The sequence below is a fragment of the Aedes albopictus genome, chromosome 1 (genome assembly GCF_035046485.1).
Source record: "Aedes albopictus strain Foshan chromosome 1, AalbF5, whole genome shotgun sequence".
Taxonomy (NCBI): Eukaryota; Metazoa; Arthropoda; class Insecta; order Diptera; family Culicidae; genus Aedes; species Aedes albopictus.
The window spans coordinates 204,426,343-204,451,662 of NC_085136.1; positions in this window are offsets into that span (position 1 = coordinate 204,426,343).

Here is a 25,320-nt window from a genome sequence, read left to right on the forward strand (position 1 = left end):
TTTTTGTCATCTTGAAGAGGTTTATTTGATTTTAATGTTCAAGATCAGCAAAAGTATAATGATTCATGCTTAGGCATAAGCTCCAATCGTTAAGACATTTTAAACAACAATAAAAACCATGAAACTGTACCTTGTCCATTTTACCCCACCACCCCTAAGGGTTCATAGGCGATTTGAGATGTCGAAAAATCGCAAAAATTGCCTTACGTAATGAATGGACAGTCCCTTACTGAAATGAAATGTGCTTCTCTCTGTGTCCGTCCTTGATGGGCATCGGAATGCTCCCGGGATTACCAGAAACACAATTGTTGTTTTGCTATCCTTCTGAGGGGAAATCTTTTTCCTTCTACCAAAACAATCATTGCTCCTCAAACCCGAAATGCGAATTCCTATTCCTATGGCTGTCGTCTCATCTTGCTGATTAGGAATGGCACTGCGTCCCGTGGGTGGGCCACATTCAATCGGCAAAATAAATCCTCGAGAATGCGTCCGAGCAAACAGGGAAAAGATGAAAGGGACCAAACCGAGGCAAGTAGGTACCTAGTGACCAGCTACGCACATGCACTGATTGAAATTACCCAAGTGCGACTAATTCCGATTATCGACCTCGACGACGGACGTCGTCGACGAGTGTAGGGGAAGGTCTCCGTATCATTACAATAACGGAAGCTAGTCCTTAGAAAGGGGAACGGATCCCTGCTGCAGCAGCCTGTGGGTGGAATGATTGTTGCTAGGGGATCGTTTGTCGCCGTGTTTGCTTGTAAAGCCAAACAGCTCGTTATCGGATGGTGGCCACAAGCTGAATCACATAAATTCAACCAGTAATGAATTGTGGTGTCAACAACGGGTCCTGGCTACGATGGTGGTTACAGTTGAACATGATTTACCCGGTTGTGGTCTTTTCGATTAGGATAGATGGGGAGATTTGGATTGATGTGATGGTTGTAACCCAACAGTGCGAACTTGGTGCGTGGGTGATTGCTCTTGTTAGCGAGTTGAACGTTGGTGTTGATGAAATGGTACAGATCATGTTATTTGAGGCAATATTGTGTAAAAACAACAACAACAGCAACAACAAATTTGTGGTATGTAATGCAATATCATCAACAGTTTGTGCGTCTATTTTCCATTTATGAATTTTACGCCTGTGTCAGAAATAGCATATGTTTTAATTTCCTAAAAAGCTTTTTGAAAGATATTGCGGATTTATAGACAAAAAGAAACACTCTGCGGTAGTTGCAGAGATCTATGCAACTGTCAAAGTCTTACCGCAGCAATGCAAATTATCCCACCATTAAGGACAGACTTGTTAGAATCCCAAAATTGCCGCCACAATGGCCGTCTTTGACACTTACTCACGATTTCGAGCGCATAAATCTCTTCGTAAACAAAACCAGCGCACCTGAGCTTCTTATTTTAAGCTTATTACAACCCGAGCAGAAGGAAATATCTTACAAATACCATGCAAAGAACAACCTGTGCTCCAATACCCATTGACGAAGCTAGGGAGGGTTCCAGGGGTGCCTGGCACCCCTTGGAATAAATTATTCCGTTTTAGTGTTTTGATTGGTAAGAACAATCATCAGACTTACAGGGGATGGCCAAAATGTTTGGGATAGGCAACTTTTTTCCTCCCACAAAAAAATCAACATTCTGTAACTTTTCATAGAGTGCATCAAAAAATCTGAAATTTTGACTGTTTGTCAACCTATTATGTGTGCATCATTGGTACAAATTTGGGCTGGATTGATTAATCTTTCGCAAAGTTAGAACCGTTCGGGTAAAACACTATTTTTCAGACAACTCATTTTTAAGCTGTCATATCTCGGAAACCAGTGAACCGAATTCAATGAATTTTTAAACGTTTATCAACAATATATTGATACTTAATACGACGTTATAAAATGTAATATTTTTTCACGGCGAATTAAGTTATACCGAGTTGAAATTTTTACCCATATAGAGGAAAATAAGTCAAATTTACAATATCATACAAAAAATATTAAATGTGTTCTTCCTTCAATCTAAATAGGCTCTAATATATCTGATTTGAGATAATTTGAGAACAGAAGTGGAAAATCTTTGGATATCAACACTAAAATGTATTGACATTGATGTGAAAAAATTAGATTTTTTCGAGAAAAATCCAAAAAGTGTCAATCCATGATAACTTTTTTTAACGTTTTAAAAGTACCTATGTTGTAATAGTTTGTGAAGCATATACATATTGTTAGTGTACGTTCAAAATTTCATTCAATTCTGTTCACTGGTTTCCGAGATATGACAGCTCAAAAATGAGTTGTCTGAAAAATTGTGTTTTACTCGAACGGTTCTAACTTTGCGAAAGATTTATCAATCGAGCCCAAATTTGTACCAATGATGGACATATAATAGGTTGACAAACAGTCAAAATTTGAGATTTTTTGATGCGCTCTATGAAAAGTTATAGCATGTTGAACTTTTTTGTAAAAGAAAAAAAAGTTGCCTATCCCAAACATTTTGGCCATCCCCTGTACATTCTGTAAATTAAACACTAAAAAGGCACCAATGAACCCTCTAAATAGGATTATCCTGAGACACTACCCAAATGACTATACTGTCTAAGCCGTAATGCAGTATAATTAAAGCAAGCATTACTCTGTATATTCAATTAAAGTTGCATTAAAATGAGATAGGGCACCAATGTAGTTGCATTGTAGCTTCAATTTGAAACAATTTTAGTACCGAGCAAGTCCTTTTATTATCAAGAATCTGGTATTGCTACAACTGATACGACGATCTTCGGCTTTACTTTGTTTTATCTGTGTGTTGATACTGGAACTGCACCGCGCTTGCGCTGCATACGACGAGCGACGTTTTTCAGTTGTGTTGTACTTTTTACAACAGCGCGCGCCCTGAAGGGATAACGAGATTTTTAGCCCTAGCTAGGTTAGTTCATATCGGGACCCACGCTTTAAATACTTCTCTTCCGAAGGATGAACTCACATCCCAGGTCCTTGGCGTTATAGTTACGTATTCTATCCATCCAACCAGGTCCGCTCCCCACGGCTTTACTTCCTGTTCCGAAGGAAGAACTCCCATTTTTACGTCAGTATGTCGGTGCGATATCTCTCTCTACTCGTTTTTGAGTTATTGAACAAAATAAGGTAGGTTTTCTTCGGAATCTTAAAAAAATGGTCAAAAATGCTGATATTTCGGTTGTTTTTTTGTCCATAACTCAGAAACGAGTAGAGATATCGCAAATTTAAGCACATTTTTGGCCCTTTGAGATCCTAAAATCACCTTGTTGGCGCAGCACATGAACGGCGTCACCTAGGCACCCTAAGCAGCATCAGCGGCGCAGCGGCGTGCATTCAATTTGTGTCGTTTTGTCACCTCATTATTCTGCTGCTAGCAGCAAGCAGCCCAACGGCATTATCATTGCCGTTCTGGGCTGCGTGTTGCTAGCCTTTAGCGCAACGCACTTTTGTGCACATGTTATCTTTTGTCCGTACTATCGCTGCCGCTTATAAAAGCGGCAGCTCATCCTCAATGTAATCAGTAGTATGGGACAAACATCAAATCCTCGCTCCAGTCGACTTTTTTGATTCCATTTAGGTCCCATATGAACTGTGCAAAATTTCAGCGCAATCGGTGAAACTATAATTTAGCGCAAGCGGTTCAAAGTTTTCATAGGATTTACTATGGGAAAAGTTACATTTTCAGATAAAAAATCCCAGAGGTCGCCTCTTGTCTCCTTAATTCAAATCGATCAACGCTTCTTGTAGGAAAATCATTTATGAAACTTTCCTTCGAAGACCGCAAAACGATTGAATGCTTGTGGAAAAAGTTATTGATTTATTACCGATTAGTGATCCAACGAACGGCTTTTTGTTTTGTTCTATCAGCAGCACTGTAGCTGCTGCCTTGGCTGCTGCTGTTTCTGGGGGTGGTGATGCCACCCGCCACCCCATGCAGCAACGGCAGCAGCAGTGCTGCTGATAAATCAAAACAAACAGCCGTTCGTTGGATCACTAATCGTTAATAAATCAATAACTTTTTCCACAAGCATTCAATCGTTTTGCGGTCTTCGAAGGAAAGTTTCATATATGATTTTCCTACAAGAAACGTTGATCGATTTGAATTAAGGAGACAAGAGGCGACCTCTGGGAATTTTTATCTGAAAATGTAACTTTTCCCATAGTAAATCCTATGAAAACTTTGAACCGCTTGCGCTAAATTATAGTTTCACCGATTGCGCTGAAATTTTGCACAGTTCATATGGGACCTAAATGGAATCAAAAAAGTCGACTGGAGCGAGGATTTATTTTTTCCATACAAACGTGTACCATACTAGTAATCAGTTGTAAGCAATAGAACCACCACAGAGCAGGAGCACTGCCTCTCTGTGGTGCGAAATAAAACGTGATTAGTAAAAGTAGTTCGTCGTCTTCGCCTTATCCTCCGGGAGAAATCACACAACGTAGGAGTCTGAACAAACCGCTGGACGAAACACACCTATTTTAGTAGAATAGCGTACTTGTTTTGTCGAAAAAAATGTCATGTTGTTTTGGTCCCATACCATTTTTGACAACTTTAGGCCCCTTGAGGGACCACTTAGCCTTGAGATACGGACTTCAAATTTTGACACGATCATTACTTAGCTGAAACGATCATTTTCCACTAACGAACTTATAACATTTCTAATTTTTGCAAAATAAGGGACAGCCTACTGTACACTTGGAGCTAGCGGCAGACTTGTCCGCCCAAGGTTTCATTGCGACCTTGAAGCGCTTCTCCTCCCGGCGTGGCAAGCAGGATTTGATCTGTGCGACAATGGCAGAAACTTCGTTGGAGCGAGACGTCAACTAGACGAACTTCGTCGGCTGTTCATCAATCAGCAGTTTAAGTCGGAGGTATTCAGGGAAGCGAACAAGCAGCAAATTGAATTCCGCTTCATTCCAGCGCGGTCGCCAAACTTCGGCGGACTGTGGGAGACAGCAGTCAAATCGTTCAAGCTGCTGTTCAAACGGACGACCGACACGCACACGCTCCTGTACGACGAGATGGCAACGATTTTGACCCAGGCGGAGCAGTTTTGAATTCCAGGCTGCTGACGCCGCTCAGTAATGACCCTGACGATTTCGAAGCGTTAACTCCTGGGCATTTCCTGACCCAGCGTCCCCTCACGGCCATTCCGGAACCAGATCTGGATGGAATTTCCGATAATCGACTGTCAGCCTTCCAACGGTACACACAGCAGTAGTGGAAAAACAGGTCCAAGCTTTACCTGCCGGACTCCCGTCCACAATCGGACGGGAATGTGCGGGTCGTAACGGTTATGACCAAAGACAGCACCTACCGCAGAGCAGTATCGAAGATCTGCGTGCTGCCCATTTGTGACAATATTGTATCGTCGAACGGGGAGAACTGAGTCTCCTCAACCGGCCTCTGTTGGAGGCTAGTCCACCATGGCCACGCAGGCCATAGCGAGGCTAGCTCCGTCGATGCCTGTTTCTTAATAATAAATAAAAAGAACGCAAGACATCTTCCATCAAACTAGACGGCTGCCGACTGATACCTCAATCAGCAACCGCTACACTCTTTATTCATTCCAGGTATATACAATTCAACAAACTTCTTTAATAACAACATACCTACGCCAACAAATCTACCTCTCTCCAACACTCCAAACTCGTACCTGAAGGTTCGACGCTACACGAGCGTTTAACGCTACCTAACTTCCAACAGCCTCCACATACCAGTTAAGTTGTTTGTATATTGTGTTTTTCCAAAAAGTAACCCGCTCATTTTTCCCAGTCACGTTCGCCCCTGTTTCCGGTCATCCGGAGCAGTCTCTAATCTAGCCCGTCAAGCGTATCCCTGTCATTCGAGGTCTGTATGGTTACGATGGTGGTCAGATGTTGCATGGAATGAAGTTTGCTCAATTCTTCAGTGGCGTCCAACGCCAGCGCTCCGGCGCCCAGTTAGTCCAGTACTATATTTGGTACCACCTTTGACTATTTCGAGGTACCCTGCAGCAATAGTGGGAAAAGGAAGATAGCGCGCATTCGTCCTCAGTGAACTACGAGCGGTCATCATCAAGCTTGGCCAGCCTCATCGGCGATCACTACAGCGTAGGAAACCCAACCCAATAGGAGCCCGCAGGTAACACCTAGAACGGAAAGTCATCGAAGCGTGAGCAGTGAGAGGGATTCCGATGCCAGCCGGCGTTCGCGGCGGCCACAATGACCTCCGTTCTAGGCAAGTATTTTTTTTTTTAAATTGATTATAAAGGTAAAAAAGCACCCTCTCATCTGTTTCAGCGATAGCGATCACACTGAACCAAAACCCCCGCCATGTATTGTATGATTTTTGCCTCATCCGAGCCCCATGCCTATTTTCAGTCAGGAATCGGATGATTTTCGTTCGTGGCAATCTCCTTCAAAATCAAAACAAGTTGGATGAGCGCAATCCCAAAAAAGAATGATTTTCATTACTCTTCAAGAAACCAATAATTGAATGATATTCGTTTCTTTACTGATTTAATTTTATATGGGATTTTTTCCTATTTCAAATTTGTCTCAAATAAAAATAAAAATAAACACACGAACTAATAGGAGTTTACAAATATATTTATGCCATGATTCATATGCACATTTTATTTAAATAACTTTGATAATGATATTCCATGTTTTACAGTATAGGTGCTTGGCTTTGGTGCATGGATCCGGATCGGGATAACTGGATTCTGGAAGCAATAAATTAACGAATATTAATCACTCAACCAATCATATTCAAAAAATGAGCAAAGAAAACTGGCGTTCGATTTAATTGGCCGTATGTTTGCGGTGTTTCATATGTATATTAGATCTATTCAAAATCGAACGCCAGAAATCTGGGAAAAAACTATCTTACCTCCCGTGATGTGCAGCAGTAATAAATTAAATATTATGCTGGGAATATCTAAAAATGATGGCTCCGGATCCAAACCAACTACAACTCCGCCATATTTTTTGCAACGAATGACGAATTTGAACTGAAATTGAATGATTTTCGATATAGGGAACAGTGGGAAATGCTTTCAGATGATTTTGAAATGATTGTCAATCACAACAAACCCTAAACGAAAAATCATTTGTTATTTGTGTCAATTCTAATTTTATAACAGGATGATTTCCGTTCAGTTGAACGCAGTAAAATCATTCTGCTGCATAATCATTCATAGTTAGGATTCTAAGGATTTGTGTCGTGTTGAATGAAGAATCATTCTCCACACGGCGGGGGTTTTCGTTCAGTGCATGCAACCATTCTTCACCACCGAAATACGTCAACCGAGCAGCCCGTCGGCAGTTCCGTCACAGCACGACAATCCGTCGTCGCAGATCCATATTCACCAGTTCCAACGGTAATCCCGTCCGTGCGCGACAAACGTCGCCGCAGATCCGCTGTCATCAGTTCCGACGGCAGTCCCGTCCAAGCGCGACATGCAGCGAATACCCAGCTCCGACGGCGCACTGCCGTCCCAGCTCGACAATCCGTCGTAGCAGTTTACAGTCCAGTCTGTTTATTCAGCCAAGCTTCGTTCAACACCGTAGAGCCAACCCGTCTATCCTGTACTAGAGTGAGAGGAGCATCGGTACCGTCCGGTACCCGCGGAGGACCGCCGGCTTCCGTTCCAGGGAACGCTGTATTTCACCCATCTCCAACGAAAAGTACAAGTTCCGACGGCATCCTACCGTCCCAGCGCGATAATCCGTCGCCGCAGTTTCGTCATTCATCCGTTTCGACGTCATCCTGTCGTCCAGGCCAAGTTGGCCTCCGTTCCAGGCAAGTCGTTTCAGCGACTTAACCTGCGGCAAGCAGCAGACAGCCCGGTCCGATCGGCGAAATTTACGCACTTCTTCACACGATGTACAGTTAAATGAGAAGTCCTTCCAAAGTCGTTGTCGGCAAAATCCAATCAGTCCTGCACGTCCATTACATCAGTAGCAGCAGCTGGATAAGGTCAAGTGTGTTGACATTCAGGCTCAAGTGAGAATGGCAAATGTTCTAGAACTAAAAAAGCACTTTTTTCCAAAATGATCCACAAATCAAGGAAAATAAGAATGTCCGATTGTTTATTTAGTCAATTTTGCCAATCGGACACGCTGGTTTTGTTCGCTTTTTTGTCATTCTGGAGAAAAGTGCTATTTCAGTTTTAGATAACATTAGATAACATTCTCATGTGAGCCTTCAACTACAGAAATTAGGTCAGCAGGGCCAACGATCAATCCGACACCGAGCCGCCTCCAGCTAATTAATTGCTTTGTTGTGAAATTGTAGATAGCACATGAGCCTCTGCACGAATCTGCCGTACTGCTCACTCCCACAGAAAATTTGAAAACAGTTCGCGCAGTTAAAGTCAAATGTGACTTTTACTGTGCGCGGTGTTTTCAAATTTTCTGTGGGAGTGAGCAGGACAGGGCAAATTCGTACAGAGGCTCATTGGTTGCGACCCATCTGTTAAAAACAAACTGAAAGTGTGCGCGCTTGTGTTAGAACAGGATAGGTAATTGTAATCAGAGATTCCAAAGCGGCCGGCATATGTTGGAGTGGGAGATAAGATAGTTTTCGACGCTTAAATTACTTGAGCATCCCTATTCTACTTCAAAAAAACATTTTCCGCTCTCCAACCGGTTCGCTCTTATAAACCTGCAGCTGGCGGTCGTATCGCCAGCTGTGTAATACATAAGCGATCAGTAGAGTAGGTAGTACACACTTAATCCTGTACTCGGTGTTCGGTACTTTTCATAACCGTAACATTCGTCAAAATCATTGAATTGCAGGAGTTACGTCAATTTTTTGAACTATGAACCGTAATCAGTAATAGAAGTAACTGAAGTTCAGCACTTTTCAAAAATATGTACTCTATTTTTCTATGTTCGCTACCGAAATGTTATGTAAACCTTTAAATTTCTTCTGTAGGGTACCCGTACCAGTTATCGCACCACCTAAGAAAAAATATTTCTACAAAAATAAGAAGAAGGCCGACGAATGTAAACAATAAGTCAAATGATTGATTAGTTTTCATACTTTACAGGAAAAATATAAAAACGAAGCCAAAACTACTTTTAGTATTTATTACGGCGTGTGCCAATGAAAGGAACCCTGTACCAGTTATGGACACATTTGTTAATTTGGGTTCCACTTCGCACTATTTACATGCATTCCTTATGGGATTTGCCATAACTGGTACACTATGGCGAAATAGGGTGCAAGGAGGCCGAAAAGTTAAGGAAAATGATTTATTTCTACCATAACACAGCGCAACATTTTTTTGTCTCAAGAGCAAACTTATGTGTCTCCGAAGGATTTTGGGCCGCTGAATCGGAATCCGGGCTCAGATTTGCTCTAACACGTCGCAATTTTGAGCTACACCTCAATTTATAGGGCAAAATATGCGATTTTGGGCTTATTTGACTGCCAGCCATTAAGCATGGAAATATTTTTTTTAAGCAATCAAAAGGTTAATTGGTCAATTAACATCTAAATTATCGACTCATGCAAAATATTTCGTTTTACCTAATCAAATTTGATAGATTTAAGCATTTTATGTTAGTATGAAAACTTGCATGCAACTTTTGGAGGATGACTTGTATGGGAAATATCGTACCTAACAAAAATCGCTTAAACTATCAAATTCGATTTGGTAAAACAAAATATTTTGCATGAGTCGTTAATTTAGGTGTTAATTGACCAATTAACCTTTTGATTGCTTAAAAAAAATATTTCCATGCTTAATGGCTGGCAGTCAAATAAGCCCAAAATCGCATATTTTGCCCTATAAATTGAGGTGTAGCTCAAAATTGCGACGTGTTAGAGCAAATCTGAGCCCGGATTCCGATTCAGCGGCCCAAAATCCTTCGGAGACACATAAGTTTGCTCTTGAGACAGACAAAAAGTTAATTTTTGTTACGCTGTGTAATTTGAGCAAATTGTGAAGTTTGAATGATTGCAATCATCTTTTGTGATCGTGATCTGTTGTTCACGAAATTTTTCTTGTTGATTTGTATCTTTAAAGGTTGAAAACCAACTATGGCGAATTTGAGGTACTATAGCCATAACTGGTACACTGAGCCTAGTCATTAATTTCGATAAAAAGTTGCTGACTAACCGGTAGTCGTACAATTTTTACCGAAAGGCCATCATTCCAGTACCGAACATTCTTTAACGTTTGCCGAACAACCAGCTATCTTCAACATCGTGCCAAGCATCTGTCAGAAAGCGAAAATCGTCACCATTTTTTGTTGGTTTCGTCGTAGCGCGGTGCAAATTTTGAAAATTATCAGTGTTTTTTCGTGGTATTTTGCCAGAATTGAGCAAAAATGGATCAAATCATGCAGCGAATTGAGGAGTGCGACGCAGTGATGTCAGATTTTTTCACAAGTGCTTCCGTAGATGAAAATTGATGAGCGGGGGGGAGAATTTCAGAATTTTTATTCCGTAGATTCAGGTTGAAAATCCGTAGATTTCCCGTAGCTTCCCGTAGGTTTCCGTATAAAAACCGGGTTTTCTGTAGATTTATTCTACGGATCCGTAGTTCCGTAAAATCAGCGCAATTCCGTAGATCTACGGAAATTTCCGTAGATCTGGTAACGCTGGTGCGACGTAGGAGCCAAGCAAATACTATGTGAGTGCATTTTTTTAATGTTTATTTATCCGTAGAACGCCAAGACGACAGATGTCAGCATTATTTGTTTTTTTTTTCTGCCGGCGATCGATCCCCGGGATATGTGGAAGAGTTGGGATACCACTTATCCTGGCACATCGGGAACGGTCATTTTCAAAAGGATGCAGTGGTCTATGATTGCACCTTCCGGAAGTGTCAAATGCAATACACAAATCAGAAATCGCTCAAGCGCCATATAAAAGAGAAACATCCGTTATTGGAAAAATTACATTACTGACCACTTGGACCATCTTTTTCTAGACTTCATTCGCATGCTGATGATAATTCGTCAAAAGTGGCCGAGTCGTGGTGCCAAGCGCACTTGAGACGTGAATCACAAGTTATTTTCAACGCTGCTTGTGCACCGACTGGTAAGCAGTTCTACGTATTCGTATTGAATGTGTTCTTCGGAATTGGACAACTGACCACCACAGGAGAACGCCTCCGACAAACTATCGAATAGTCGGGTCGGTCCGGCCGACACGGTACCGTACCGAGATGAAGTAGTATCAAGCTAATCGGCATGGTTGGTCTCAATGGGCAAAGTTCAACGCTTTTTAATGCTTTACATTTCTTTATTCTTCCTTATTTTTAACACCATCAGGTCAATGTTTTAGTAGTTATGAGCAAAGATGACCTGTATGTTTGTTGTTTATATTTATACATACAATACAATGAATAATAAAAAAGCGAAAACATTTTCATTTTACGTCGCTTATTGCATCAAAATGTTCCTGTATGTGTGCAAGTGTGCTCATGCTTTTTTATATAATTATTAGAAATCATAAGAGTTTCTTTCCTCTGATATTCCATTTAGGTATAATACCGAAATTTGTCTAAAACTACTGTCACTCAGCAATCGCCTCGTATTATTTTTGCTGAACGGTTTTTAAAAAAAGTAGGGTATCGCGCCACTTGAGCGGTGGCTTCTATATTCGTCTGTTTTCCACTATAACTCAGTCAATTTTGAACCAATTGACTTGAAATGTTGTACACGGGTAGATACTATCCAGCTTTTTACGCTGGCTATAAAACTGCAAGGGGTGATTCAAATTTGACAATTCTTGCCGACAGATTTTATAGTTTCATCTTAGTAGACAGTGAATCAAGTTTGTTGATTTTACTGTCAAAAATTTTCACTGTAAGTGCGTGGAAGCAAAAAATTCGTTGAGGACAAGTTTCATGTATTTTTTGTAAAAATTATTTATTAATTATTTGTGTTTATGATTTTAGGCCGCCGGAGGACAGCTAATACTGAGTTGAAGTTCATCATGTTGCAAACTATTCTCGGATAGACTACTCGAAATGTGAAAAGTGCACTCACACTTACACAATTAATCAACTTTTTTCTTCAAATCACCCACCCATGAATTCGATAGAATGATAATAAAGTTTTATATATTTTATACATCTTACCAACCACAAATTGCCTATTATTAGTACACCACACATGGTGTAGTTTTCATGAGGATTTATTTAGGTTTGTTCAATATTTCGGGAAGTAAGGCAGAGCGATGCACAACATTGAAAATGTGCAAGAACCAATAACTACGGAAAGTGTTTAGAAATTCCGGAACCAGCCGCAAATAATAATTTGAATAAATATTTATACACAGTACAGTATTGTCTGCACGAGCCGAGGTCTGAATAGTTACTGGTAAAGTGGCTAAATTTTTTAAGCTCGTTGCTTGTGATGTAATAAGGTAGTATTCACCGAGGTTTTCGCTACACCAGCTATGACCCCGTCTGGGCATGCAAAGGCTAGTACTTGGTCCTATCTCGAATTGACATGTTATCGATTTTGTTTAGTGGAAATTACCGTATTTTTTGACATGGCTTGGATAAACCACCACGAATCGCTATTCGTATTGAAATGTAAAAATTTAGGTCAATGTAATGAGAAACGTGAACCGTACGCTAATGTTGCAATGAAGCTAAGTGGTCTTCGGCGTTGTACAATTTGGAGTATTTGGTATTTTGTCCCATCAAATCCAATTGTCAGCTACCATTAACAGCTCCTCAAGTCCTCAGTAACCTAAAATAGCAAAAATAGTTAGATTACGAGCTTGCAGATTCACTAAAATGAAAACCATTCTCGTTTCTTCAAATATAAACACGAATGAAAATTCTTGACGTTCGCATTAACAATTTTTGCCATCACAAAGATTGCTTTGATTAAACCATAATGTGTCGGCAAGAATTGTCAATGAGGGGTGATTCAAATTTTATGGTAGGCTAGCGTAAAAAGCTGGATACCTATCTCACCACATTCCAAAAGTTGTGTCAATTGAGTCAAATTTGACTGAGTTATAGTGTAAAACAGACGAATATAGAAGCCACCGCCCAAGTGGCGCGATTCCCTACTGAACTGTCGTTAAGTTAGTACAATCGTTTCGGTACTTTTTGACAGCTCGGAAAAATGCCATTCAAATAGTTTTGCTGAACGGATTTAAAAAAAAAACTGAACTGTCGTCAAGCCAAAACAGTTGTTACGGTACTTTTTGACAGTTAGCTGAACTAGTTTAATTACCGAACTTTCAGCATGTTCATAAATTAATGAAACAATCACCGAACGTTCAGCTGTTCTATTTTCGTCAAACATTCTGCTGAATACGGTAAAAAAATCTTAGTGTGTAGAGATCAAATCAGCTGTTTATAGATTTATATGCTTAGTTAGATTGGCTATTTTCGGTGAAATTTCACCGAAAATAGCCAATCTAACTAAGCATATAAAGTATCGCGGTGATCAAACCAAGTCAGAGTTTATAGATTTAGTCCAAATAAACCGCCGCGGAGGAAACACCTCCTCTTTCGTTACTTTCGAACCGCAGTAAAAGTAGTTTTGGTGTTCGCGTGAAAAAAGTGTTTCTTTAGTGCAAACGAATGTTTTTATCAAGTGTCCGAAAAGAAACCGCATCGGGCGCGAACACATGGGTTTGGTTCTCTTTTATATTTGGAGAAACGAACCAGCCAAGGGCTGAAAGTCTCTTAAATAAAATCAAATCAATCAATTTTATATTTGGTCACTTCCCGCGATACATCCGGAACCGGTTCCGGAACACTACCAGTTCTGATATGGTCTGATACTATTTTTCTGCTTACCGTTTGTCAGGTTAACGGAAATGCCGCTGTTTGATGTGCCGCATACATGGGTTTGTTGCATTTTTTATGTCTGGTCCCTCCCAGGGGTACCGGTCCGGAACACCTAAGGGGCCGTCCATATACCACGTGGACAGAAAATTGATGATTTTTGACCCCCTCCCCCCTCCCCGTGGACAAGCGTGGACTTTTCATTGATCCCTACCCCCCTCCCCCAATGTCCACGTGGACAAACGATTTTTTTTTTTCAAATATGACTAAAATAAATTAAAAAGTTTTTAAAAACGTTTTTTTTTCCTAAATATTGTCTTAAATATAATTAAAACTTTATGAATTACAAATATTATATATTTTTTTTTGAAAAGTTTTTTAAGTGACTTCTTTTTGAAGAGGCACAAAATAGGTACCTACAAGTTTTCAACATTGTTTTAATTCGGTTTTTAAATTTAGAAAAGTTCATTGATTTTTTATTTTCCATACGAAAGAGCACCTTTTTCTAAGCCAAAGGATTTTCAGATTTAGCTTTAGATTATAGAACTTTACCTAAAATTAATTTCAAAGAGATTTTTTAATCACCTTTTGACAACTGGGTAACTGCTTGACAGCTTCGCTCAGTACAAAATCCGACGAGGGGTGATTCAACAAATAGCTCCCATACAAAGTTCAAATTGATTCATAAATAGGTTCCAAAATCATAAAAATTTGGAATTCGGCGCAGTTTAACATGCAGATTCAGAATATGAAAATATCTCAATACCGTTAAAGAAGCCAATTGAGCTTAATGTGTGTGGGTTCGATTTCCGCTCCAGTCAGTGAAAAAATTTCATCGAACGGAAAATTCTTCATAGGGTGTTTCGTGTGATGTCCTTCGCCTAATGTTAGTGATGTTAGTGTTCAATGTGTGCGTGCAACCTCTGGTTGAAGACGGTGGTTTTTAGTTTTTTTTTTGCAGTCTATGATTGTCTGATTGTTTTGTTAAGATAAGGTATTTTTTTCATAGATTTTTATTGAAATAACATTATATTTTCTAGATTTTTACATAAACAAGAATTACAGAAACTTTTCAAAAATGCATAGACTATAGTCGAAAATAAATTATATAGTTTCAATATCCTATAAAAAAAAACCTAAATTTCAAAGAAAGCTAAAAAAATGTTTGAGAAAAACCTGCAAATTTCAACATCTATTTTGAAACTTCGAAGTAGTTTGATATGTAATTTCGAGAAATCCATACAAAACTTCAATGAAAAGTTTCAGACTGAAACATCAACATTTTCATGGTTTACACTCCATATTAAATCTCCAGAATATTTGTCGATGATGAAAACTAAGTAATTCGAAATTCTGATAATTTAAAACAAATTAGTCGGTGAATCAATGATTTGTTTTCCTTGAAGAAGTCATTTCCAAATTAAAGACAATGTATAATAATATAAATGTATGCAAGAACTATTATTGAAGAGAGTCTCATCAATAATGCGACATATTTTGTTTCGTTTGTAAATCCTTGTTTCTTAATTATTATGTCAATGTTGTCCACGTGGACATTTGACGAACCCCCACCCCCCTCTCCGTGGACAAGCGTGGACTTTTCTCGAACCCCCTCCCCCCTCCAAGCTGTCCACGTGGTATATGGACGGCCCCTAAATGGCCTTAACCCCGAACGGCTGGACCGATTCGATCCATTTCCAATGGGACTATGCTGCGTCGAATTAACCGTCGTTCATTGAAATCGGTTGAGGTTTACTGCAAAAAGTGATGTGAGTTTTTTGTACAGACACAGATATCACCTCAATTCGTCGAGCTGAGTTCATTGGTATATGCGACTTGACCCTCCGGACCTTCTATCAAAAAGTCATTTTTGGCGTGAACATATAGCCTTTCCAGTACACTTAGTGTACGAGAAAGGCAAACAGTTTTGGTGTATTAATTCAAGATGGCGACCGAAATCAATATGGCCGACCCAACTTTTTATGACTGAAAAAAGTACCTATATCCTTCCTGATTTCAACAACATTTTGCTTTGAAGTGGTTTCTGGAAAAACTTTCGAGTTATAACGGTTTAAGGCCGCACGGGACAACGTGTAATTTTTCCTATCTTCCCTTTTCTTCCTAACAATTTGCCTCGCGATTTTGAAGATGCAAATATCAATTTCCACTGCACTGACGTAGCTGAAATTTTAGTCGATTGTGCACCGCAAGTGAGCAAATGAACGATCAAATTTCTAGCCAATAATATGAAGTAGAAGTTGAGACTTGCTTCTTACTAATAACAGAGCAATGGCGGACGATTCAACCACCGTCCCTTCCGGCCTTAAATGAGCCAATAATTGACCAAAATCGAAGGTTCCGCAAAATTGGTGTGGCTGTAACTATCAAGTGGTTCATCAAAACCAAATAAAAAAAATAACCAAATGCATTTTCCTTACATTTTGGAAGACTTACAGAAAATCGCCACCTTAAACATTTTTGAAGACACTGTGTAAATAGTGGGCCGGTCTCAGCGAGAGTTACTCAGTTTAAAATTCCATCGAACCAGGCTGGATAAAAACACTGTACTTATTAAGTACCTGAAGAAGGTTCCAAATGAACTGAAACGTTAAACGAAGTAAAATAATAGTGTTTTAGTTCTTGCCAAGATTGATAAGTCATGGTGGAAGAAAACAGTCGCTAATACCAACAACAGAAAATCCATTATCCCATTTCACAAGCAATTCACTTTTCGTTAAAATCATACAACCTTCGTAGAATTCCGATAAATTTCTTAATTTCATGCGATCCTTCCGCAACGGCTCCAATCAAAAAGAGATATAAATTAACAGCACAAAAAGCAACCCCCAGCAGGAGCGAGAACCGTGGGCACAAAAAGGGGCTTGTCGAAATCCGAAACCAACCAATCTCTGCTTGAGTGAGCCTAGTGGTACGTATACTATCTGTCTGTGACTGAGCTGTATAAACTGGTTTGATGGTGGTTCGCTGCTTCTGGATAAGCGGAGCACCCCGCGGTGGGAGAATGAAGTACGGTTCCAGCCAATGATTAGCCCTATTATTATCCTCGATCCGAGTGGCTCAACTGTTCCACTATACCTACTTTTGCTCACAGGGGCAGGGGCAGTTTTTTCCTCAGTATACATATAGGAGGTGAGTGAAATGTGAAAAATCGACACTGGCAGAGAAAAGCTATTAATCCCGGTTTTCTCGGAAACTGGGCGAAAAATTGCCTTCCTACTGAAGCAGGACAGTCAGGGCAGTGTTCTGATGTGCTGCGGTTTGTCTGAGATTCTTGAGTTCAGTGAGTAAATAAGAAGAAAACCTTGGGTTGGAATTGTGGGTAGAAGGTTTTTCGCGGGGTGTACTAAGAGTGTTTTAAAGATTCCACGGTATTTACATTATTTCATACTCTGACATCAGTTTCCTTTTTTAAGGACTATAAGAGGCTTCTACATTAAAAGTTTTCAAAAATTGGCCATTTCAAAGTGTGAGCAATATATGCACATGAATTTTTGTTCACTGAGTATACGTATATGTGAAACAAATTTAACTTTTATCATTAAAATGAGGGTTGAATAAAATCGATCTCAATGAAAGTATTTATCAAAAAATGAAAACGCGGATTTTTTTTGCAGTGTCATTCATCTCTTACACATTTTTCTAGTAGGTATTTCTCTTCATACCGAGTCGATGGAGTTGAAATTGGATTCCTGCTGCTCCAGAAGCGATTTCATTTGTCAGGAGTATTCTTCAAGTCAGTACATACCACTACGCCACTACACTGAATCGTTTTGGCTCTGGGTATTCCGGGAGGAAGATACACACTAATCGGCTAAAAATGGAACCACGAGTCCGGTAGACGATAAGCGGCTTTGAGTGGAAACTGGTTTGGAGATACTGTGAGTGGGAATGAGTAATAATATTCATGGCTCGTACCGATCTCGCCTCTGGGCAGAGCAAGAAAGAATATTTTTCTGCGATATATCTTTTCAACGAATTTCATTGGGGTTTCACTTTAAGTAGCAACATTGATCTGAGTACCTCATGTAATGTTTTGTATTTTTGGAAACGTGGCGCGTGCCGAAATTCACTGTGAAAATGATTATGCATCTTCATTTGATGAACTAAAGTAAGGTGATCAAAAGGGGAAAATAGTACTTCACCGACTTGAATGGCATGTAAAACTTAAGCAGGGGGGTTAAGGGGACGCAGAAGGTGACTGCAACAATACTGCACTACAGCAGATAATTAGAAAGAATCAACTACCACTTATACGGAAATTGAAAAAGCCATCTGCCAGCTGAAAAATAAAAAAATCAGGTGCACACAAACAATTTGGGAAACCTGACACCTGATTACTCATCTTGAAACATGTTACATACACAAGAGTTACGACAGCGCAAGTTTTGGGCACACAGAAGTCACTGTGTCTGACTTCTTAACACAATTCTAATATTAGATCACAGTGACTTGTTATGCAACAGTGTTCGAAATCGATGATTTTGCGATCAAAATTGAATAACTTTTTTTAGGTTGGTTCTAGAGATTTGGCGTGTTCTACAAAGTTTTTCTGCATGTTAAAAGGCGTCTTCTGATAAAATGTAATTAATGATTAATCTCCCTAGAGGTGAGATAAAAATTTTATTTTTTCAAAAATATTTTTTAAGGTTTTGACGTTTTCGGCAAAGTTGTAGCTCAAAATAAGAGAAAAAATTTCGTAGAACATGTCTAAGCTCCAGCTCTTACGGTTTTCGAGATATGGAGCGTTTTGTGCGAAGTACCCCTCAGTCGGTAGCTGAAAGATTAGACTTTTTACTACCTCTTGAGGGTGGAAACCCTCGTAGGCAATAGTGGGAAAGGTGCTTTAAATACAAGGCAAAAACTTATTATTTTGCCTGTAATACAAGAAAAAATAATAATAATAATAATAATAATAATTAAGATGCCCGCAGTAATTTTGAAGGCACTGGGTTGCTTCCGGCAAAATCTTTACAACGTTTTTGCAGAAAACAGTGAGTTTTTATCAGTAAAAATTGAAAATTCAGCAGAAAATATTGATATAATCCGAATGTTATAACTAAAACTAGTCCTAAATAAAAGTATTGAATTTCTTCAAACTTATGACAACATATGCTCAAACGATTAACTACCTATCCAATAGTCATAAAATTGAATGGCTATAATGGTTAGAATAGTAAATGCGTTTTGATAAATACCTTCGCAGTTCTAATGGACTTCTTTAGCGATGTTGAGACACTTCCATATTTTGAATCTGCATGCCAAACTGAGTCGAAATTCAAATTTTCATTAATTTTAGTGCCCGGGGCCCTATTTAAAAATCAATTTCAAGTTTGTATGGGAGCGTTTTGTCGAATCAGCCCTTGTCGCATTTTGTACTGGGCGGCAGTCAAGCAGTTGCCCAGCTGTCAAAAGGTGATCAAAAAATCTCTTTGAAGTTGATTTCAAGTACCGAAATAAATTTCTAAAAATCTGATAAAAATATAGTGGCTCAGAAAAAGGTGCTCTTTTGTATATGTACAATTAAAAAATCAATAAATTTTCCAAAATTATATAACACAATTAAGATAGTTGTAATTTTGTACTCTTCAATTCACGTTTTGACGATTTTCTGATGAAAATAAAGCAAATCGTTTTTATCAAATGTGCTATTTTCAACCCAATGTTTGTGAAAAGTACTGTTAAAAACATGAAAAATATAACATGTAACTAATGATACAGACGATGGTACGTCAAAACATGTAATTGGTTAACGTCAAGAGATTAAAAATAATGTAAAATAAAACTTTCGCATTATTTCTTGGCACACCCTGTGTTTTATTGATTTATATCTGATATATTTCAATTGCTCCCCAGTTGGAAGTGGAACTCGTGAATTACCCAAAAAGCTGTTAATCTGCTATCGGGCGAATCAAAGCTTCTCCTGAAATTTTCCGATACTGTATCCAAAGTTGAAAAGTCAAACAACAACAAATATAAATACACAAAAAAAAACTACTTTGTGTTTTGGGATCTATGACAAAAGGTCGAAGGTCATAAGGTCGAAAGTCGAAAGGTCAAAAGGTCGTCTGCCAAGAACTCCGGCTCAAAGGTGCCCAGCTAGCAATTTCAATGCCCTTTCACAAAATCCACCTCCACACTTACCTACCCAACAACCAATCCTTAGTCCCAATATACCGTCCAATATTTCCCAAAATTTTCCCAAAAGTTCTTGAAAAATTAGGTAGTTTCCGATAATCCAATAAGAATTTTCGTATTAAAAAGTGGCGAGAAAGTTTTATTTGAATTCTAAGAAGTGTATTGATAAAAATAGGAAGAACTTCAAATTTTAACGTTTCGAAATCATTTCATTTCTTTACTCATTGCATACCAAAACCCCTGCACTCGCTCCTACGAGGGCTAGCTGAAGACTGAATAACCATCGGCCATTCTCCCGGAGCGTACGCCAACCAACGGTACCGACTAGCCGATGGTCACTCAGGTCCCTGTATGTGACGTCACTCCCTTTCAATGTGTTGTTTCTGTGAGTCGTGCCTAGTCCCTAACCACTACTTCTTCCCCTACTCATACAATTAGTGTGTCCCTACTAATTTCGTGATGGCTTTGCGTGTATGGGTGTTGTTTTGGTAGGCGTACTTACGGCTTTATCCGATGAGGGAGCGTCCATAAATTACGTCACGCTTTAGGGGGGGGGGGGAGGGGGGTTTCAGCAAAGAGTGACGACTCATACAAAACATTCAGAGGTTCCATACAAAAAGTGTGACATAGGGGGGAGGGGGGTTGAAAATTACCTATTTTTGCGTGACGTAATTTATGGACGTTCCCTGATTGATTACTTGTCTAACCCTCCCAGATTGTGGGGGGATCGATCCTGTTAAGGGCCGGTGGTTGATTCGGATCGCAGACGGGCCAGTCGATGCGAGACAAATCTCTCTCCGTCTTCACTACGACGCAAGGTGACTGCGGCCGTGAGGGGCAGCTACGTAGAATGCGAGAACGGTTTTTCGTCGAGGAATAGGGCCACCCCTTGTGGCAGAGCAATCTAGGTGAGATGAAAGGATCGCTTCGTGTCGTCGACAGATCTCGACCGCCTGGTGAAGCGGCGGCGAGCGAGGATGGAGACGCACGGTTGGCTGCTCCGACGTGCGGGGAGAGTGGTAAGTGGTAGGAGATACGATCACCCGATGACGTGGTGACGACGAGGGTGGAGACGCGCGGTTGGCGGAATGGTGATGTGAGGTGCCTACGCGTGCGGCGGGCGTTCGTTTCGTACCATACGGAGGGCCTCCGATTTTTTTTCGATGTGAGTCGGAGCGGGTACTCTGGCACTGGTTCACTTTCCACTTACTGGACGATCCTACGGGCAGTGTAAATCACTTGTAGCGTATGATTCACGTGGGGCCAAGTTTTCCCTACGATGTCCAATGCTCTCTAGATGGACCTATAGTGGTCCGAAACCACGAGGCGATAGGTCCACCCAGGGATACCGCGCCTGGTACTGACCGCAACGGATCGAGATTTCTATGAACGTGAATCGATCTCACTAGCACTCACACAATCTACCAACCGCCGGCGATCTACACGACGTTTATCGGTCTGGCCGACTCCTTAATGAAACACGTCACCGGCAAGTGGCAACTGTAGAACACAACTGCGTTAATCCCAAACACACAATGATTGGCTTGATTTTTAATATTACCTGATTTCTTCGTTTTGGATTTTCAATAGCCTTCAATTACTCCGACTCACTTCCTAGCTGCTTCTGCACTGCAGATTTTTAATTATAAATTCAATTATCAAAAACTAAATTTTGCAAATAGATTTACTTACACTGAAGCACAATTTCTTTGGCACACTACTCACGATCAAAATTATTTACTTTTAAATACTTCAACGAATTAAAGATCCTAAAATTACAAATTCCACAACGTTAAAATTATACTTGGTATATATTTTTTTTATTTTGCTATTTAAGCTCACTTGATTTTTATAGGTGCTTTGATAAAATTTTCTCACTGCTTTATAAATATTCACTATTTGAATCTTCTCACTTGGCGGTCCAAAAAGGAAAGATCAAGCTGCTTTTCCCGACCTACCAAGAAACTTTGATAACTTCTTTTAATTATATTTTTATTCCTTTCTGAGGGTTTCCGGATTTATCTTGATTATCGATTTCGAATTAAAATTTTCTTGCATTTCAAATTTCCTTTGGTGGGGTTTCCTGTTTATCGAGTTTTTCACCTACTCTGATTTAGACATCAACACATCTGTAACACATATCCAAAAGATTCGAGCACTTTTTTATTTAAGCACGTTGGCCTATCGATAGGCGCAACGTTCACAACACTACTATTTTTGAAACGGCGGATTATTGTCTAATCTGCTCGTTTCATGCTTTCGCAAGACAAAATGGCGGAAATAAACAAGTTGAAAGCATCATCATCGAAGGCACGTTTGTTTAAGTTCTGTGGAGACAGGCATGTCTTCACAAAAGGTTCATGTCCAGCCTATGGAAAACAGTACAGGAAATGTGCAGGAAAAAAACATTTCGAAAAGGTTCGCCGGAAGGAGAAATTGGAAAGATTTTCGACTACTAAAACAAAGGAGGACATGTTGTGGCGGAAGTTTCCCTGAAGCTGAAAAACACGTGGAAAAGTGTTAAGTGCGAGCTAGATACAGGTAAAACACAAACTTGATTGGGTATGATTGGTTGTGCAAGCTGACTGGAGAATCCAAACTGGAACTGCTTCCGTCACTGCAAGTGACGTGCAAGTCAAAATACCCTGCAAGTGCCAATCAAGAAAGAATCTGATAGTGCTCCAGGTCGTGGACGCCGCAGGCCATTGCTGTCCCTGAAGGTACATATGTACGAGGTTCGGTCTGGTCAAGTTTTGTAACGCCGTCAGCGTGGTTCCTGCTCACCCGTCATGGAAAGCAGAAGTGATGAAGATATATCGTATCGAGGCCAAAAAAGATTGTGGATAAATTTAGTTAGTTTGGAGATCGACGATAGTGTAACTCCGGTAATTCAGCAGCCTCATCGAGTCCGACCGAAGCTGAAAGCAGAGCTTGACCAGCTTCAACAAGACGGAATCATCACTAGAAAGCCCCACCATACTAAATGGGTGAGTAACATTCTCATTATCAGCAAACACAATCGTTTGTTGGCTGGTTCTGTTCCATACTCTCTTGCGCCTGAGCAATCATATTTTCCTCATGGTCCTTTTTTGCGGTGGATTCGTTTTTCGGCTTTTCTATATCGATCTCTGCTCTGACGGGTCTCCAACACCAGGATCCGGCTTCTGGCAACATTCTTCTCGTTCATCATTCTCTGACACTTCCCGTCGAACCATCCATTCCAAGTTTGTCCTTGAGCAATACTCAACACCTCCCGCGCTGCCGTAATCTTCGCTCGACAGGCTACCTTACCGGGGTCGCATTGCCTACATCGCGTTGGTGAGGCTGCCATCTTAGATATATCTGTTTCTTAATCAGCCGCTGGATACCAGAACAGACGCTGTTTGAGTCGCACCTCTTTGGTGGACAGACGCTCGGTACGCACCTTCTCAAAATAGTTGAAGTCAGAAGGACAATAGTGCTGAGGCTGCACCCAAGTCTAAGCAAACAACTCTTAACTGGTGGTCTTCATAATCGATTGACCTGTATGAAATAAAGTAAGAAATATGATGGACGCTGCAGGTCGTTGAGTCTCCATTTTGTAGACCAGCTTTTGCATGGTTGTAATAAAATGATTATGTGTACCGTAACATTTCGTTGAACCCCCTCACTACCCCTTTTCTGATACGTTATATTTGAATGATCCCTAATTGACGTCACACCAGATGCACAATGAGCGAAACGTGTAACTCTATTGCGAGCAATAACCTGTGCGTTCGCGCATAAGCACGAATCGAACGTTCCATATTTACGGTCCAATTTAAAAGTGGTAACTTCCCTAACGCTAAATTAGCCGACCAATCTAAAGCTATCGGTGAGCAATCGCCGTGTATAACAGGAGTTTTTGGAATGGTTTGGGGTTTTTGACCCCATTTCCGGCACCACAGGTAAACAAAATTGTGCATTACCTAAACTCACAACGAAACGACCGTTTTCGTCCACTTCTTTCATCTGAATCAGATACCTTATTGCGTGAACTTGTTGTTAACAATGATTGTTGCGAAAATTTCCTGCCGGTTAGTTGATTTTGAACGAGTCTACTGTACCTAGTCCAGCACCTATTCTCGGCACCAGTGCCGAACTTCCAGCAAAATCAAATGGGCAATCACTTCGGCACCCATCTTTGTGCTGACGAAGTGCACTCGCCTGCGTGTGATAATTGTTTTGAGCTCTTGTGCGGCTTCAGAGTGAACGTGTAGCTTTATGGACTGATGCGGTTTGACTGTTGTTTATTGATCTTGTTGCGGAAATGTTGCGGGAGATGATTACCTACACTCAGGATAATAAACCTAAGATAATCATAAGGTCTAGCTTATGAAATGGCCTTTAAACAATTCATAACGGCTAGAACGATTTTCATAAGGTCGGTATATGAAGCAGAATCGACTCACAGTTTGGCTTTTATACACATTTAGCAACACGATATTCTCAAGCGTCGATAGCCACGTGGGTTGGGCACGAGCTCAGTGATCTCGTCGACGTTCATGGATCGATTCCAGTCTGCATCATTTTGTGATTTTTCTACTCTTTTCATAAGTTTATCTTATGTAATTAGGTCATAATAAGCATGTTCAATTTTCATAAGGTATTCTTATGGCATCCATACTTTACAGTTATGGCTAAATTTCATAAGGTATTTTGATGAATTTCGGTAGCTTACTTCGCTGAGTGTACGGAAGTGTGTTTGGGAAATATGCGGCAAGTGATATTTTGATTTGTTTTGCTGTGAGGTGCCGGGAATTGACGTGGCTGCCCAAGTATGTAGTTCGAAACCCTACTTGTGCGTTTGAATAAAATTCATTCTTGCACAGCCTCATGCGACTACGACTATCAAGTGGTGAGTTCAATGTCTGTTTGAGGATCTCCAAGAAATCACTTGTGAAAAGGTCATCGGATCTAGAAGCGTAACCAGTTTGAAACGTTTTGAAATCACCTGAAACACCCTGAAGCTCACTTGAGAGCAGTGTTTTTTCGCACATCGATGAGCTTTGGGGAGTCCACCAAGGAGGCATACTAGCGCTTCTCAGCTTCCCGGTGGACTACCACAAATTACGTCACGCTTTAAGGGGGAGGAGGGTTCAGCATAACGTGACGACCCGTACATTTTTTTTGAGATTCCTTACAAAAAGTGTGACGAAGGGGGAAGGGGGGGGGTCGTTTGAAAATTGTCGATTTTTGCGTGACATAATTTGTGTATCATCCCTTAGTCGGGTTGCTATCCGCCACTCTGATGACGTGACCCGCCTACCGTAGCCTCCCGATTTTCGCGGTGAGGACGATGGATGGTTCTCTCAGCAGCTGATGCAGCTCGTGGTTCATTCGCCTTATCCATGTCCCGTATTCCA